Source organism: Berghia stephanieae, chromosome 3 (assembly GCF_034508935.2).
Source record: "Berghia stephanieae isolate SIO BIC M18660-M18661 chromosome 3, UCSD_Bste_1.3, whole genome shotgun sequence".
NCBI classification, from domain to species: domain Eukaryota; kingdom Metazoa; phylum Mollusca; class Gastropoda; order Nudibranchia; family Aeolidiidae; genus Berghia; species Berghia stephanieae.
In genome coordinates this window covers 47,667,370-47,682,369 of record NC_088362.1, presented here as the reverse complement: position 1 = coordinate 47,682,369, position 15,000 = coordinate 47,667,370, and the positions used below count along the sequence as shown (strand labels likewise).

General features: G+C 38.6%; 1 protein-coding gene across 2 annotated transcripts in view; it reads right to left on the bottom strand.

Moving 5' to 3' along the window:
- The window catches only part of LOC144967884 (putative transporter SVOPL), a 48,001-nt gene extending 34,859 nt beyond the window's left edge, over positions 1 to 13,142 (bottom strand). Inside the window, exons 1-2 of one of the 2 annotated variants that reach the window (XM_078905626.1) lie at positions 11,937 to 13,142; positions 1,382 to 1,592 (exon numbers count right to left, since the gene is read on the bottom strand). The gene's annotated coding sequence lies outside the window, so the exon portion shown is untranslated. The remainder of the gene's footprint in view (positions 1 to 1,381; positions 1,593 to 11,936) is intronic. The other variant, XM_078905629.1, reaches the window with a different exon arrangement.
- Between the last annotated feature and the right edge of the window lie 1,858 nt (positions 13,143 to 15,000).

Genomic DNA, 15,000 nt, shown 5'->3' with positions numbered 1-15,000 from the left:
CCATTTTTTTTTAATTTTAGAGACAAACCTGGGGAATAATTTATATGCAATAAAATGGAATTTTAAAATATATTTGCTTGAGATAGCGAATATTTTATTTTATGTAGTTTGTTTCATAACGGATGTGTGAATTTGTCGGTACATAATAGGCCCATAGGCCTTGTGCAAAAATATAACCTGAAGACCCCACCCCATTCCCACAGTTAAATTATTTGATTTATGTTCCGTTAAAGATCTCTTTAGTTTTTGGGGTTTTTTTATGCTTGTGTGCTCCATATATTGATACATTCCTTTCATTCATCTCAGGGAGAATTGGGTCTTTAGGCTCATCTAGAAAAAAAATGTTTTTAATTCCTTAGGCGTCAGACACAGAGCAATGCCACAAAGCGGGCAGCAGGGACTAAGCTTTTTGTTCAAGGTAAAATACGGATTGCCGACAGCAGGGAGCCGGACCTCAAGGTCCTTTGAGTTTGACAGTGTGAGTGTATTGCATAGCAATCTAGAGTATAGAGGGCATTGCCATATTTACTCTACCTCCTTGCCAACCCACCCCTTCCTACCTCGCACTAAACCTCTCGCGTGCCTCGATTGAACATCTGTCTCCAATATGGCAATATTCCACAAGGATTAGCCCTAATCATAGGATTAAAGTGTGCATGTAAAGATAAGTACGTGCAACCCAAAGCAAGATGAATTTAATTTTAACAAGTTAACTGCCGTACTCTGAAAAACACATTAAAAAAACTTGGCCAGAAAACTCGTCCTTCAAATATCGATCGATTCAAACAACCCTCATCTTGGAAAAAATTCTCAAAACTATGACTTCGCGAAGTCCGAGGTTTGAGAGTTTTTGTCAAGATGAGGGTCCTTAAAATCAATCGATATTTGAAGAAAGAGTTTCTGGCCGAATTTTTAAATACGATTTATTCCAGAGTAAGACTGTTTACTGGATAATAATCTCACTATTGTGAATTGATACAAAACAACTCAAGAAAGTGTTGCAGTAGAAAACATTGGAGAGTAGGCGGAAAGAAAAACGCCTCCAACTTCTCCACAGAACAGTATAATCCAACAAAACAGCAGTAACTCTGCCATAATATTTTACAAAACAACACCGTACATTCACAAGACTGTTTACTGGATAATAATCTCACTATTGTGAATTGATACAAAACAACTCAAGAAAGTGTTGCAGTAGAAAACATTGGAGAGGAGGCGGAAAGAAAAACGCCTCCAACTTCTCCACAGAACAGTATAATCCAACAAAACAGCAGTAACTCTGCCATAATATTTTACAAAACAACACCGTACATTCACAAGAAATTATCATAGCAGTAAGTTCACAATTCCAATGCACAGAACCAACATATTATATACAAACATTTTCTTTCCAAGAACCATCAAGGAATGGAACACTCTCCCGCCAGAAATCCTAGATAGAACCATCAACAAATTTGATCAACTATTTGATAAACATTTATCTTTCAACTCAATAACACAATAATGGAGAAAGTCACCACATCATTTTATAAAATCTGCACTGATGGGTAATTCGCCTTTTGCAGATAAAGACGTTGAACTCCAACTTGAACCTGAAGAGATAAAAAAGTGAGCATTCATATACGCAATATCCACCAAATAAATCCAAAGTACTCTACAAGGCATCCCGACCCAACACATCATGTAGGACTACACTTGGCGCCTGTCAGGCGCTATTACAATTTTATTTTCGAAAGAGCAATCCTGTTACCGCCTAGATAGCCTACTTATTATTTCAAGCCTGAGGGAGAGAGAGAGAGAGAGAGAGAGAGAGAGAGAGAGAGAGAGAGAGAGAGAGAGAGAGAGAGAGAGAGAGGTGAAAGAATGTGAGAAAAGAGCCTATTTCCAAATGCTTTACTTTGAGCCGCCCCAACAGTGGGACTCAAACCCTGGCCGGTATTTGGAAAATACTGCCGTATCCGGATTTAATTTTTAAAAGTCGATTTTTGAAGAAATACGTTATGAAATGAATGAATGACATGAAATACCCTTTATTCATCCCATGGGGGAAATTGGTCTTTAGGGTCTATTCTAAGGGAAGACTGGAATAACCAAGGCGTCAGCCGCAGTGCAGCGCCGCAAATTGAGCTTGGGCGAGGTGACTTGCTCAAGGTCACACAACGCAGCGGCGGGTGATCGAACTCGTTACCTTCCGGGTACGAAGCAAAGACCGCACCGCTGAGCCACGCTTGGTGAGTATTTCAGATCGATCAAATTAAATCGATGTTTTATAACTAGCGACAAAATCTATAGACTGTGTTTATAACACATGGCGACAAATGAATCGCTTCATCCTCGAAAATATTAATCCATATTGTGTGGTGATAAACGCAACCAGATTGATTCTTTTAATATGATACTCGTTTTATACTGGAAATTTGGTATTTCAAAAAAATTGTTTAGTTTCAGAAAATAAATTTGGCAATTCTGTTTTATTCTTACTTATTTATTCATTATTCATTTATTTACTTATTTAGTTGTTTATTTATCTATTTATATATTTATATATTTTGCATTGCAAAAGTAGTCATAAAGCAGTAAATATTAAATACGACCATAAAATCGATTTTCACTGGTAAAACAGCAAGAAAAGTTCAACCTTGTATAAAGTCTATATACTTACTGAAGAAAAACATAATAATATTAGTAAGGAGCATTTGTTTCTTTTACAATCACAATGTAATCTTTAAAATGAATTATGAAGCTGAAATAAATTTGGCAATATTTTATACTCATGGTATTTTGTGTGTGTCTGTGTGTGTGTGTGTGTGTGTGTGTGTGTGTGTGTGTGTGTGACTGTTTTGGCATTTTTTAACATTTCATTTTAGGTAAAAGCCAACCGGCAATGCTATAAAGTGGAGAGTTGGTCGTAATGTCTATCGATGTGGATGTGATCGATAATAACTTATCTGTAATGTATGTTTTATACACTGGCGTTGATTGCAATTACTAGCATCTGCTATCTGCTATCTGCTACACCGTCAACTGCAATGATACTACCATACCATAATTCATACCCCTGTTTATTCGGTGTTGATTGTCACAATCAACAGTTTAAACCGAATTGAAAAAGTATAAATTTAGTTTTACAGATCTCCGGTTTTTTGGGGTTTTTTTTTTTTGTATTTGTAGGCACGTGTGCTCTTATGGCTCTATAGATAGTATGCAGTTGACGTCACTCTGATCTTTGTTATTGTTTTTTGCCATCCGCGTTTATGAGTAATGCTCACTGAACTGTATTAACCTGACTATAAACGTTCATGGATACACACAGTTTTGTGTGTTGGTCCGTTATACTTCCGGGTGGCAATGTTATGAGCTTCTTAGCCAAGCGCATACTATCTATAGATAGTATGAAGTTGACGTCACTCGGGGCTTTTTGTTTTGTTTTGCTTTTTTGTTGTTGTTTTTTTTTTTTGCCATCCTATAGAATCTATCTAGATAGAATGCGCTTGGCCAAGGAGTTCACAACATTGCCATCCGGAAGTATAACGGACCAACACACAAACTCTGTGTAACCATGAACTTTTATAGTCTGGTTAATACAGTTTAGTGAGAACAACTCACAAACGCGGATGGCAAAAACAATAACAAAGGCCTGAGTGACGTCATCTGCATACTATCTATAGATAGAACGAAGTTGGCGTCACTCAGGTCTTGTTTTTTTTTTTTTTATTTATTTATTTTTTTTTTTTTTTGTGGCACCCATGTTTATGAATAATTCTCACTAAATTGTATTTACAGACTATAAATATTTTAGGTTGCATATAGTTTTGTAACAACAAGATATGAAGTGAATAGAAAAGTGCCAGAAGACAATAGAGAATAAAAATTTTTCGCGGCGGTGGTGGGGTTTGAACCTGCGACCTTATTGGTACGACAACTCCGCCTGGCAGGTGAGAGCGTGGCTCTACCGTGTGAGCTATCCACGAACACAAAAATATCGTTTCAAACTCAAAGTCATTACTAGATCCCTCTCTCACCCACTTCTTGAGACCGCCGATTCGTTCGTACACCACCATCGCGAATAATTTTGACCAGCAGTTAAGCTTAATAGCCAATATTCTCAACACAAACATATAACATAGAAACGATTGAGACATTGAGTATGCTCCGGTGTATGGGGTGAATTTTTAATTCAGAAAAGTGAGTGGAGCAGGCACTTATGTTGATAACAACAAGATATGAAGTGAATAGAAAAGTGCCAGAAGACAATAGAGAATAAAAATTTTTCGCGGCGGTGGTGGGGTTTGAACCTGCGACCTTATTGGTACGACAACTCCGCCTGGCAGGTGAGAGCGTGGCTCTACCGTGTGAGCTATCCACGAACACAAAAATATTCGTTTCAAACTCAAAGTCATTACTAGATCCCTCTCTCACCCACTTCTTGAGACCGCCGATTCGTTCGTACACCACCATCGCGAATAATTTTGACCAGCAGTTAAGCTTAATAGCCAATATTCTCAACACAAACATATAACATAGAAACGATTGAGACATTGAGTATGCTCCGGTGTATGGGGTGAATTTTTAATTCAGAAAAGTGAGTGGAGCAGGCACTTATGTTGATAACAACAAGATATGAAGTGAATAGAAAAGTGCCAGAAGACAATAGAGAATAAAAATTTTTCGCGGCGGTGGTGGGGTTTGAACCTGCGACCTTATTGGTACGACAACTCCGCCTGGCAGGTGAGAGCGTGGCTCTACCGTGTGAGCTATCCACGAACACAAAAATATTCGTTTCAAACTCAAAGTCATTACTAGATCCCTCTCTCACCCACTTCTTGAGACCGCCGATTCGTTCGTACACCACCATCGCGAATAATTTTGACCAGCAGTTAAGCTTAATAGCCAATATTCTCAACACAAACATATAACATAGAAACGATTGAGACATTGAGTATGCTCCGGTGTATGGGTGTGAATTTTTAATTCAGAAAAGTGAGTGGAGCAGGCACTTATGTTGATAACAACAAGATATGAAGTGAATAGAAAAGTGCCAGAAGACAATAGAGAATAAAAATTTTTCGCGGCGGTGGTGGGGTTTGAACCTGCGACCTTATTGGTACGACAACTCCGCCTGGCAGGTGAGAGCGTGGCTCTACCGTGTGAGCTATCCACGAACACAAAAATATTCGTTTCAAACTCAAAGTCATTACTAGATCCCTCTCTCACCCACTTCTTGAGACCGCCGATTCGTTCGTACACCACCATCGCGAATAATTTTGACCAGCAGTTAAGCTTAATAGCCAATATTCTCAACACAAACATATAACATAGAAACGATTGAGACATTGAGTATGCTCCGGTGTATGGGGTGAATTTTTAATTCAGAAAAGTGAGTGGAGCAGGCACTTATGTTGATAACAACAAGATATGAAGTGAATAGAAAAGTGCCAGAAGACAATAGAAATAAAAATTTTTTCTGAATTAAAAATTCACCCCATACACCGGAGCATACTCAATGTCTCAATCGTTTCTATGTTATATGTTTGTGTTGAGAATATTGGCTATTAAGCTTAACTGCTGGTCAAAATTATTCGCGATGGTGGTGTACGAACGAATCGGCGGTCTCAAGAAGTGGGTGAGAGAGGGATCTAGTAATGACTTTGAGTTTGAAACGAATATTTTTGTGTTCGTGGATAGCTCACACGGTAGAGCCACGCTCTCACCTGCCAGGCGGAGTTGTCGTACCAATAAGGTCGCAGGTTCAAACCCCACCACCGCCGCGAAAAATTTTTATTCTCTATTGTCTTCTGGCACTTTTCTATTCACTTCATATCTTGTTGTTATCAACATAAGTGCCTGCTCCACTCACTTTTCTGAATTAAAAATTCACCCCATACACCGGAGCATACTCAATGTCTCAATCGTTTCTATGTTATATGTTTGTGTTGAGAATATTGGCTATTAAGCTTAACTGCTGGTCAAAATTATTCGCGATGGTGGTGTACGAACGAATCGGCGGTCTCAAGAAGTGGGTGAGAGAGGGATCTAGTAATGACTTTGAGTTTGAAACGAATATTTTTGTGTTCGTGGATAGCTCACACGGTAGAGCCACGCTCTCACCTGCCAGGCGGAGTTGTCGTACCAATAAGGTCGCAGGTTCAAACCCCACACCGCCGCGAAAAATTTTTATTCTCTATTGTCTTCTGGCACTTTTCTATTCACTTCATATCTTGTTGTTATCAACATAAGTGCCTGCTCCACTCACTTTTCTGAATTAAAAATTCACCCCATACACCGGAGCATACTCAATGTCTCAATCGTTTCTATGTTATATGTTTGTGTTGAGAATATTGGCTATTAAGCTTAACTGCTGGTCAAAATTATTCGCGATGGTGGTGTACGAACGAATCGGCGGTCTCAAGAAGTGGGTGAGAGAGGGATCTAGTAATGACTTTGAGTTTGAAACGAATATTTTTGTGTTCGTGGATAGCTCACACGGTAGAGCCACGCTCTCACCTGCCAGGCGGAGTTGTCGTACCAATAAGGTCGCAGGTTCAAACCCCACCACCGCCGCGAAAAATTTTTATTCTCTATTGTCTTCTGGCACTTTTCTATTCACTTCATATCTTGTTGTTATCAACATAAGTGCCTGCTCCACTCACTTTTCTGAATATAGTTTTGTGTGTTGTTCATTATGCTTCCGGAAGGCAATGTTAGCCAAGCGCTAACAAAGGCCTGAGTGACGTCAACTTCGATATTATTATTATTATATTATTATTATTATTATTATTATTATTATTATTATTATTATTATTATTATTATTATTAATATTATTATTGTTATTATTATTATTATTATTATTATTATTATTATTATTATTATTATTATTATTATTATTATTATTACTATTATTATCATAATTATCATCATCATCATCATCATCATCATAATCATCATCATCATCATCATCATCATCATCAAGATCAGCATCATTATTATTATTATTATTATTATTATTATTATTATTATTATTATTATTATTATTATTATTATTATTATCATTATTATTATTAGCATTTTTTAAAAATTTATTATTACTTATAACTCCGTCGAAAAAACGAACAAACATAATGTTGATTGAGTATTGATCCATCTCATTGTGCCGGAGATAGGGACATTAACAGACAATTCAAGGCTGCTCTATTACAAAGATCGATATTGCTTCGCATGACATTCATATCGATCGAACTCTTGAAAATCTATCTCAGAAATATTTATCGATTTATTCTATCCTCCCACTGCTAGTTTCAAGCATTTTTTCTGCGGTCGTTCCGTTCAGTCTCGCTGTTTATTTAAGTTTCCCTTTCCCGCTTTGTCTTCTTCTTCGTCTTCATCATCATCATCATCATCATCATCATCATCATCATCATCATCATCATCATCATCATCATCACCTCCGTCGTCGTCGTCGTCTTCTTCTCCGCCTCCTTCTCCTCCTCTTCTTCCTCCTCCTCTCCTTCCTCCTCCTCCTCCTCCTCCTCTCCTCCTCTTCCTCCTCCTTCTTCTTCCATTTCCCTTCCTCCTCCTCCTCCTCCTCCTCCTCCTCCTCCTCCTCCTCCTTCTTCTTCTTCTTCTTCTTCTTCTTCTTCTTCTTCTTCTTCTTCTTCTTCTTCTTCTTCTTCTTCTTCTTCTTCTTCTTCTTCTTCTTCTTCTTCGTCGTCGTCGTCTTCTTCTTCTTCTTCTTCTTCCTCCTCCTCCTCCTCCTCCTCCTCCTCCTCCTCCTCCTCCTCCTCCTCCTCCTCCTCCTACCACTACTACTACTACTACTACTACTACTACTACTACTACTACTACTACTACTACTACTACTACTACTAATACTACTACTACTACTACTACTACTACTACTACTCTTCCTCCATTACATATATCACACCTCGCCTATATCAGAAAATGTCCAAAATGCGCATCCCCCCCCCCCCTCCACCCTCCCTTTATATGGAATGATCAAATTGCGCCCCCACCCCTTTCCACCTTTGGTCAAATTGCGCACCCCATCACTTCCATTACTACGCCCCCCCCCCCCCCCACACACACACACACACACACTTCTATTACTACGCCCCCCCCCCCCTACTTCTATTACTACCACCCCCTTCTATTTGATACGCTAGAGTGGAGGATTGATCCGTTCTGACCGGATTTGACAGAAAGATTGCAATTGATTAACATACTTTCAGCTCTCCTTTAAAGCGACAAAATGAATTCACACAGATGTGGTCATAAATATTTCGCAATCTGATTAACTCACTCAATCCTAACACCGAAATACTGGTATAACTTTTACTCCATCATTATATACGTTGTTTTTTTCTCTGAGTCACAAATTATAGGCATATTACCGATGCTACAGTCTTTAATTTCTACATGATTTGTAATCGAGTCAGACCATTGCACAGTTCCAATTTAACTGAGTATTTTTATATTTTTTTGGCAATCTCTTGTGAGAGTGGGCAGCACGTAGGTAGATGGTTAGGGTTGAGTGAGTTAAAATAATTAACACAACAACATCATGATCACTAAGATAGTTATTGATTGAAAAGGTTATGAGGTGAGTTGGTCTGTTTTTTATTTTATTTTACATAATATCAAGTGTAAGATAAAGATGAAAAAAGAATCAAAAGGCGAATGCTTGATGCGTAGATATACTACCTAAATAAATAACTTCTGCACGCGTTACGTTGTACACTTAAAGTGTAGAATAATACAGGGCCATTAACAAAAATGTGTAAGATTATAAATGGATGATAGATGTCTATATCTAGCTTACAATACAATTTAAATAATTTAATAGCCGATAAGAGATAAACTAGGACACTAGTGTGGCCTTTGGTTCCCGTCACAGTGATGGCTTGTCAATAATTTAACGATTACATGGATTAAATGTGTCAAAGGATAGAAAATTAACTAGGTCAAATTTGTCCTGTTGAGTATTCCAGTCTAATACTAATAGAGTTATACATACATACTGTTTTGTTTTTTTAATGACCCAAATAGGGAAGATACTGCTTTAAAAAAATACTAATAAATAACAACTCAGATCGCATTTTTTTACGTTCAAAATTTCTTAAATTTGCGCTCAAAATTACGTTATTTGAAAATGCAGTTTCTGCTACTTAACGAGCTGGTGTGAATTGTTAAACTGAAATAGCATTGGAAAAGTAACATCAAACAAAACTTGAGGGGATTGCGCATCCTTTGGTAATAGACAGTCTAGACATACATAATTTTGTGATAATAATAATATGCTGCCAAATTATTAGGTTTTGTAACCCTACACTATTTTTATCAACCTTCCGAATCTATGGTATTTCAGCAATGTCGTACTCACTCCCTCACTCACTCAATCCTCTCCGGGCCTGTTGGCACCTGAGGCGATGAAAGGGATCTCCAACTGGCCCTGTCAGCAGTGGGGCCATCTCGAAGGAGAGACCTCTCTGCTTTTGGCCCCTCTCTACGGTACGTCTCAAAGTCTCCTTGGGGCGGCCTCGCTTCCTCTTTCCTTGGGGTGTCCATCGCAGAGCCTTCCTCATCATTGTTTCATCAGGTCTGCGACAGACATGCCCCAACCATTGCCTTTTAATGCGACTCTCCAGGACTCCACATCAGCTCTCGCTCTCATGTGCTCATTTTAGATTATGTTTTGGCCAGAATATCTTTAAGATTCGTCGCAAACACTTGTTTTGGAATACTTCAAGCTTCTGGATGATACTCTCTGTGATCTTCTAACATTCTGATCCAAATACAAAAACGCTCAAGTCATTACTTTTTAACATCTTTATTTTAAAGCTGGAATATAATCCCGTTGCTCTCCATGGACAAATGAGTCAGGCAGCTTTAGAAAGGACACCTGGGGCCGTTTTCACGAACGCGGACTAGCGCTTAGTCTCTGACTTTAGGCCAAGTTTTAGTGATTTGCTGTGGCAGGACTTCACAACCTTAGACTGAGACTAGTAAATAGGATACATCATATCGTCAACAAGATGGCAGCTATTCTTAAATGGGAGAGCTTCAATTCAGAAGAAAAATAAGTCGGTTACGAATGACAGAGGCAAAAGTGACACAGGCTTTAAAAAACTATAAGATAAGTGCAAATCGTCGAAAGTACACATTTTTGTGAGTAAAAAAATTTAAAAAACTGAATCTAATCGGCTCGTGAGTTGTGAGTGACTTAGACTCGAAATCGAAGGATTTGCGTGAAAGAAAAACAAACAAAAATGATTAGAAAGTATATTGGAGACAAAAGTTATTCTGCTGGCATTGTAACTGACTGAAATAATGTGATTCATCAGAACACATTTTCTCTTTTGTTTGTTTGTTGGTTTTTGTTTTTTGGGGTTTTTTTTTTAGTTCAATTTGTTTGAGTTTCATTGAAACTTTCATGGGCTTAAATATAGAATTGAGAGTCGACCATGATGGACATCATTGCAGTCTAGCAGTCGAATGTCAATATCATGATTCATCATGACAAAAGTAAGTTAAAATGAAAAGAACGAAATATCTATATCGGATGTGTTGCTAATTCCTCTTTGGAAATCTTTTGCGTTGAAAGTATGAAGGCGGCTATCTTACCTGCCGTCGTGTACTAGAGAGCGTTATGTTACCCGCACAAAATAGCCGAATTAGTCACCGTCCTTATAACGCCCACTTCTTGGCAAGAGACTAGCTAGTCCGAGACTAGAAAGCGTTCATGAAATCCGATGTTTTAAAGTCACTTGCTCCGCTTAGGCTTAAGACTAGCTAGTCATTTACTAGACTAGTAAATAACTAAATCTACTCCTCGTTCATGAGAACGGGCCCTTAAAATACCAAAATCAGAAATTTCAGAATACCGTCATAACTGCGCGACAAACATTGCAAAAATCGGCGGTTAAAGTATAATATTTGGAGACCGTGAAGCTGGGACTCATCCTATTTTCTTTACTTTTAAACAACTTGCTACCTTCGGTTAAGTTGCAAATTTATTGCAAAGTACTTTCCGCCACATCTACGGGGCCCACCAACTGATTAAATGCTTAGTGGACAGTGATGTCAGAAAAAACCCCTGATTATATTCATACTCTAAGCTGGGCATTCGCTTTTCAGTGTTCTATTATTGAACTATCGGGACTCTCAAAGTAACACCCACATGACTGAAGAAGACTTCACAATAGAGTTGCAAGAAATCAAAGAGATATTTTCCTGTTTTATTATTGTAGGAATTCTACTTGTTTTCAATTCAGTCGCTAGAGGACGGAAAGTAGTGTTTAAGTCTGTCCCCGAGACAAGGAACAGAGGTGGTCACAATTTAGAGAAAGACGAGCGATACGGTTGAACTGTGTCGAAAATTGAGAAACGAGCTCTAGAGTATCTAAGCTTATAAATAGCGTTTTGAGTCAGCACAGGACCACGCAATGCTAATCCTTTGGTAAAATGTATCGATATATTGAAATTACATTTCATTTAGGTAAATTTATTAAGAGTGCTAAAAAGGCAAAATATCTCAAGGTACTCTGTCTTAAGACGGAAATTTTAGAGGCTGAAGGAATGAGAACCGTTTTAAAAAGCTATCATTTCTCCAAGAAAAGAATGGATTATGGTAATTTATACTAAAACTACACTCGTAGTTAATTAAAATCGATACAATCACTTTATTGTGGCAAATATTGAACAACCTGTCTTTCGTATGTTTTTTTTTTTAAAAAAGCTTTGGGCGTTTCTTCTCTTGGCAACCTATGAATCTTACAAACTATGACTTTGAACAGCTCTCATTACACTCTTTATGTGTTGATAACATCAGATTATAATTATTGTTTTGCCAGTCACAATTGGTTGTAAGCCATTGTGTAGGCTGCATATTAGACGTCTAGTAATATGTTTTTGTTCTTTTTATGTTGTAAAGGCTTACCTCTTTCAAATGAAGAAGTTCCAATGAAGAAGATGCAATGTTTTTATCCCATAAGAATCCGGCATAACTCTATTCTCAATTCTACAATAATATTATCACAAGGAAATGAAATGGTCCAAATATAGATACACGATATAATTTACATGATGACGTCATGAATTAGAGGTTAAGCAACACGTTTCAATGCACACTCTCGAAATAAACAGTTGAAAAATGATTCTTTGTTTTTAAAAACAAGAAAATTATGATAAAGCGTACAGACACAAATTGCAACAACACAGCTGACTGGTCCGTGTTGTCGTGTTGTACGCCGACAAAGCTATAATAATATACACAACACACTCCAGTGAACACGCAAGTAACAAAACTCAACCTGTACGTCTTGTCACATAAAAAGGTGGACCACCTGACATTCATTCCCCTTTTTCTTCTTCCTCCTCCTCCTCCTCTTCGTCCTCCCCCTGTGCTCTACTGTACCAATGCGAACTCAACCCGATTTATCCTTGTTATAAACTACTCCACGACTTACAATTATTAGTCAATGGAGTTGACAGTATTGACTGAAGCAAGCCGAGAGCGAGTGAGAAGTTTGACATAAAGTGAATGTCACAACGGATCAATATTACTAAGAGGTAGTTACATCAATGGAAACTAGTGCCGCTTTGAGGACCGGACCGAGGACCGGTCCCACGGTCTTTTAGCTGTGAACCGTGGTCCAGTCCCAAAGAGGAAGACCGCCGGCGGTCCTCACTTCTTATCACCTTTCAACGGTCTCGCGCCATACTACTTCCCCAGCGATTCGTTGCCTCGGTCCTTTGCCTATCTTCCACCAATCACCACCCATCCCACTTAATTAATCGCACCCACCCCCCTTTGCCATACACTAAACGACACAGACGACCATAGAGGCAGACGACCACCTCCCTCCACTCCGCAAACCGCCCTTTCGTGTGTGAGATGGGGGGAACAGGAGGCGCACGCCTTGGACGATTCCATTATACGGGGTAAATTTCAAAATTTACTACACCATAATGATCGCAATGACAATGATCTATGATGAAGGCATGACCCCTCTTCTCTAATGGGTTATTGTTTGAAATGTATGTGACTACTAAAGATGTGTGTGTGTGTGTGTGTGTGTGTGTGTGTGTGTGTGTCGAACCTAGCAAGTTGCAAGTCTGATTTTTTGTTTTCTTTTGTCCATCTCTTGTCGCCACTCCTTTCTATCGCATTGTTGTCATTTAAAATAATACAATAATATTAAAATTTCGTTTGGTGTTTTAACTAATCAAGTAATATGAGTTTTATTAGTTTCTTCCGTCCAAAAAAACCAGTTATAACGTCTGTATTTTTAAAAGGTCCAATAGAATATTTGGGGACCCCGATAGCTCAGTTGATAGAGCACTCTCTTTATACGCAAAGGGCCAGAGATCGATCCCGGGTGCAGTCGATTTTTTTCTGAATCCCTGTCTACTCAGCAATGAATGGGTAGCTGAGTTTGTTAGATCTGGCGAAAAGTCACCATCGACCCCTCTTATCACCTCATCCACCCCCTCTTATTATAACTTCACGTCTCTCTCTTACTCTTCAATGCTCGCTGCCCTCTAATGTGTGTGTGTGTTGGCGGGGGGGGGGGGGGTAGGAGTTGCGTGTGTGTATCAACGCCACAAACAACTCGATCAACGCCTTGGGCGATGCCATTATCTCCGTTAATGGGGATAAATTTCAAATTTTATTAAATTATCGAAGTAACAATGAAGTACGGTGAGCAAATAAAGAAGGCATCACCCCTCTTCTCTAATTAGGTTACAATTTGAAATGAGTGTGACTACTCCGTGTGTTTTACTCCTGTAGGCCACGGTTTTCATCGTGTAGCGGTCTTTAACGGTTCAAGAATGAACGGACCGGTCTAGAGACCGGTCCTTGCGGTCTTCATTTCCCAAGGACCGTAGGACCGTGGTCCTTAAGCTTGCCAAGGACCGCCCCGCACTAATGGAAACCATTAACGCATATTAGAAGAGCTAGATTCATAATCTGTTTTCATTTGTCGACGCATCGACTCAGGTATGAATGTGTGCATGTTTTGTTTTTGATTTTTAATGCAGTGGTATTACAAGAGAGATTTCGCATCGCATTAATTCTTGCTGCGGTGGCGTTCCTTCTCCAGTGACATTCCCCCCCCCCCCCCCCTTCATTCTCTTGCTTTTGTAAAAAGAAAAAAAAATTGAGCGTTTATATAGTGCAATATCCACTTAACGTGTTCAAAGCGCTTTAAAAATGGTCCCTGACCAACAGCAACATATAAAATGTAGAACAGACTAGTTAATGCAAAACAAAGCTGCTCATATAGTGACAAGGACAAAGCCTTGGGACCATATTATAACACCGGTCCTTAAGTCACTACACTGGCTTCCGACAGAGAAAAGAATGTAAATACAAAATCGCATGTTCTGCCTACAATTGCCTTCACCATACATCACCTGAATACCTTGAATGCCATGTCGGGGAATATAAACCAACTCGACTCTGCGATCCGGCAATTCTTCGCTAAAGGAGAAAAACATCACAAGAACAAAGTTTGCTGAGAGTGGTTTTGCATTTTCAGCTCCAATCGTATGGAATTCTTTACCACACAAAACCCGACAATGTGAAAGTCTACCAGTCTTCAAACGGCATCTAAAAACCAATCTTTTTCATTCTGCTTATCGTGATTCTATGTGAACTTCGAACAAGATATGTATGTGACTGTTGTAGGGATTTTGTAGTCGAATGAATGAACATGTGTGCTACTAAAAAAAAAAAACTATTGTAAAGCACCTCTGAGCACTATTTGTAGATACTGGCGCTATATCAAATAATAATAATAATAATAATAATAATAATAATAATAATAATAATAATAATAATAATAATAATAATAATAATAATAATAATAATAATAGAACGAGACATGACACCTGTTAGGCGATGATACAATTTTTTTTTTCGACAGAGACAATGCAGTTGTCGGCCAGTATTCATTTTACACGTAAGTATGGTGAGTAAAGAGTCGATCCGAAAGCGA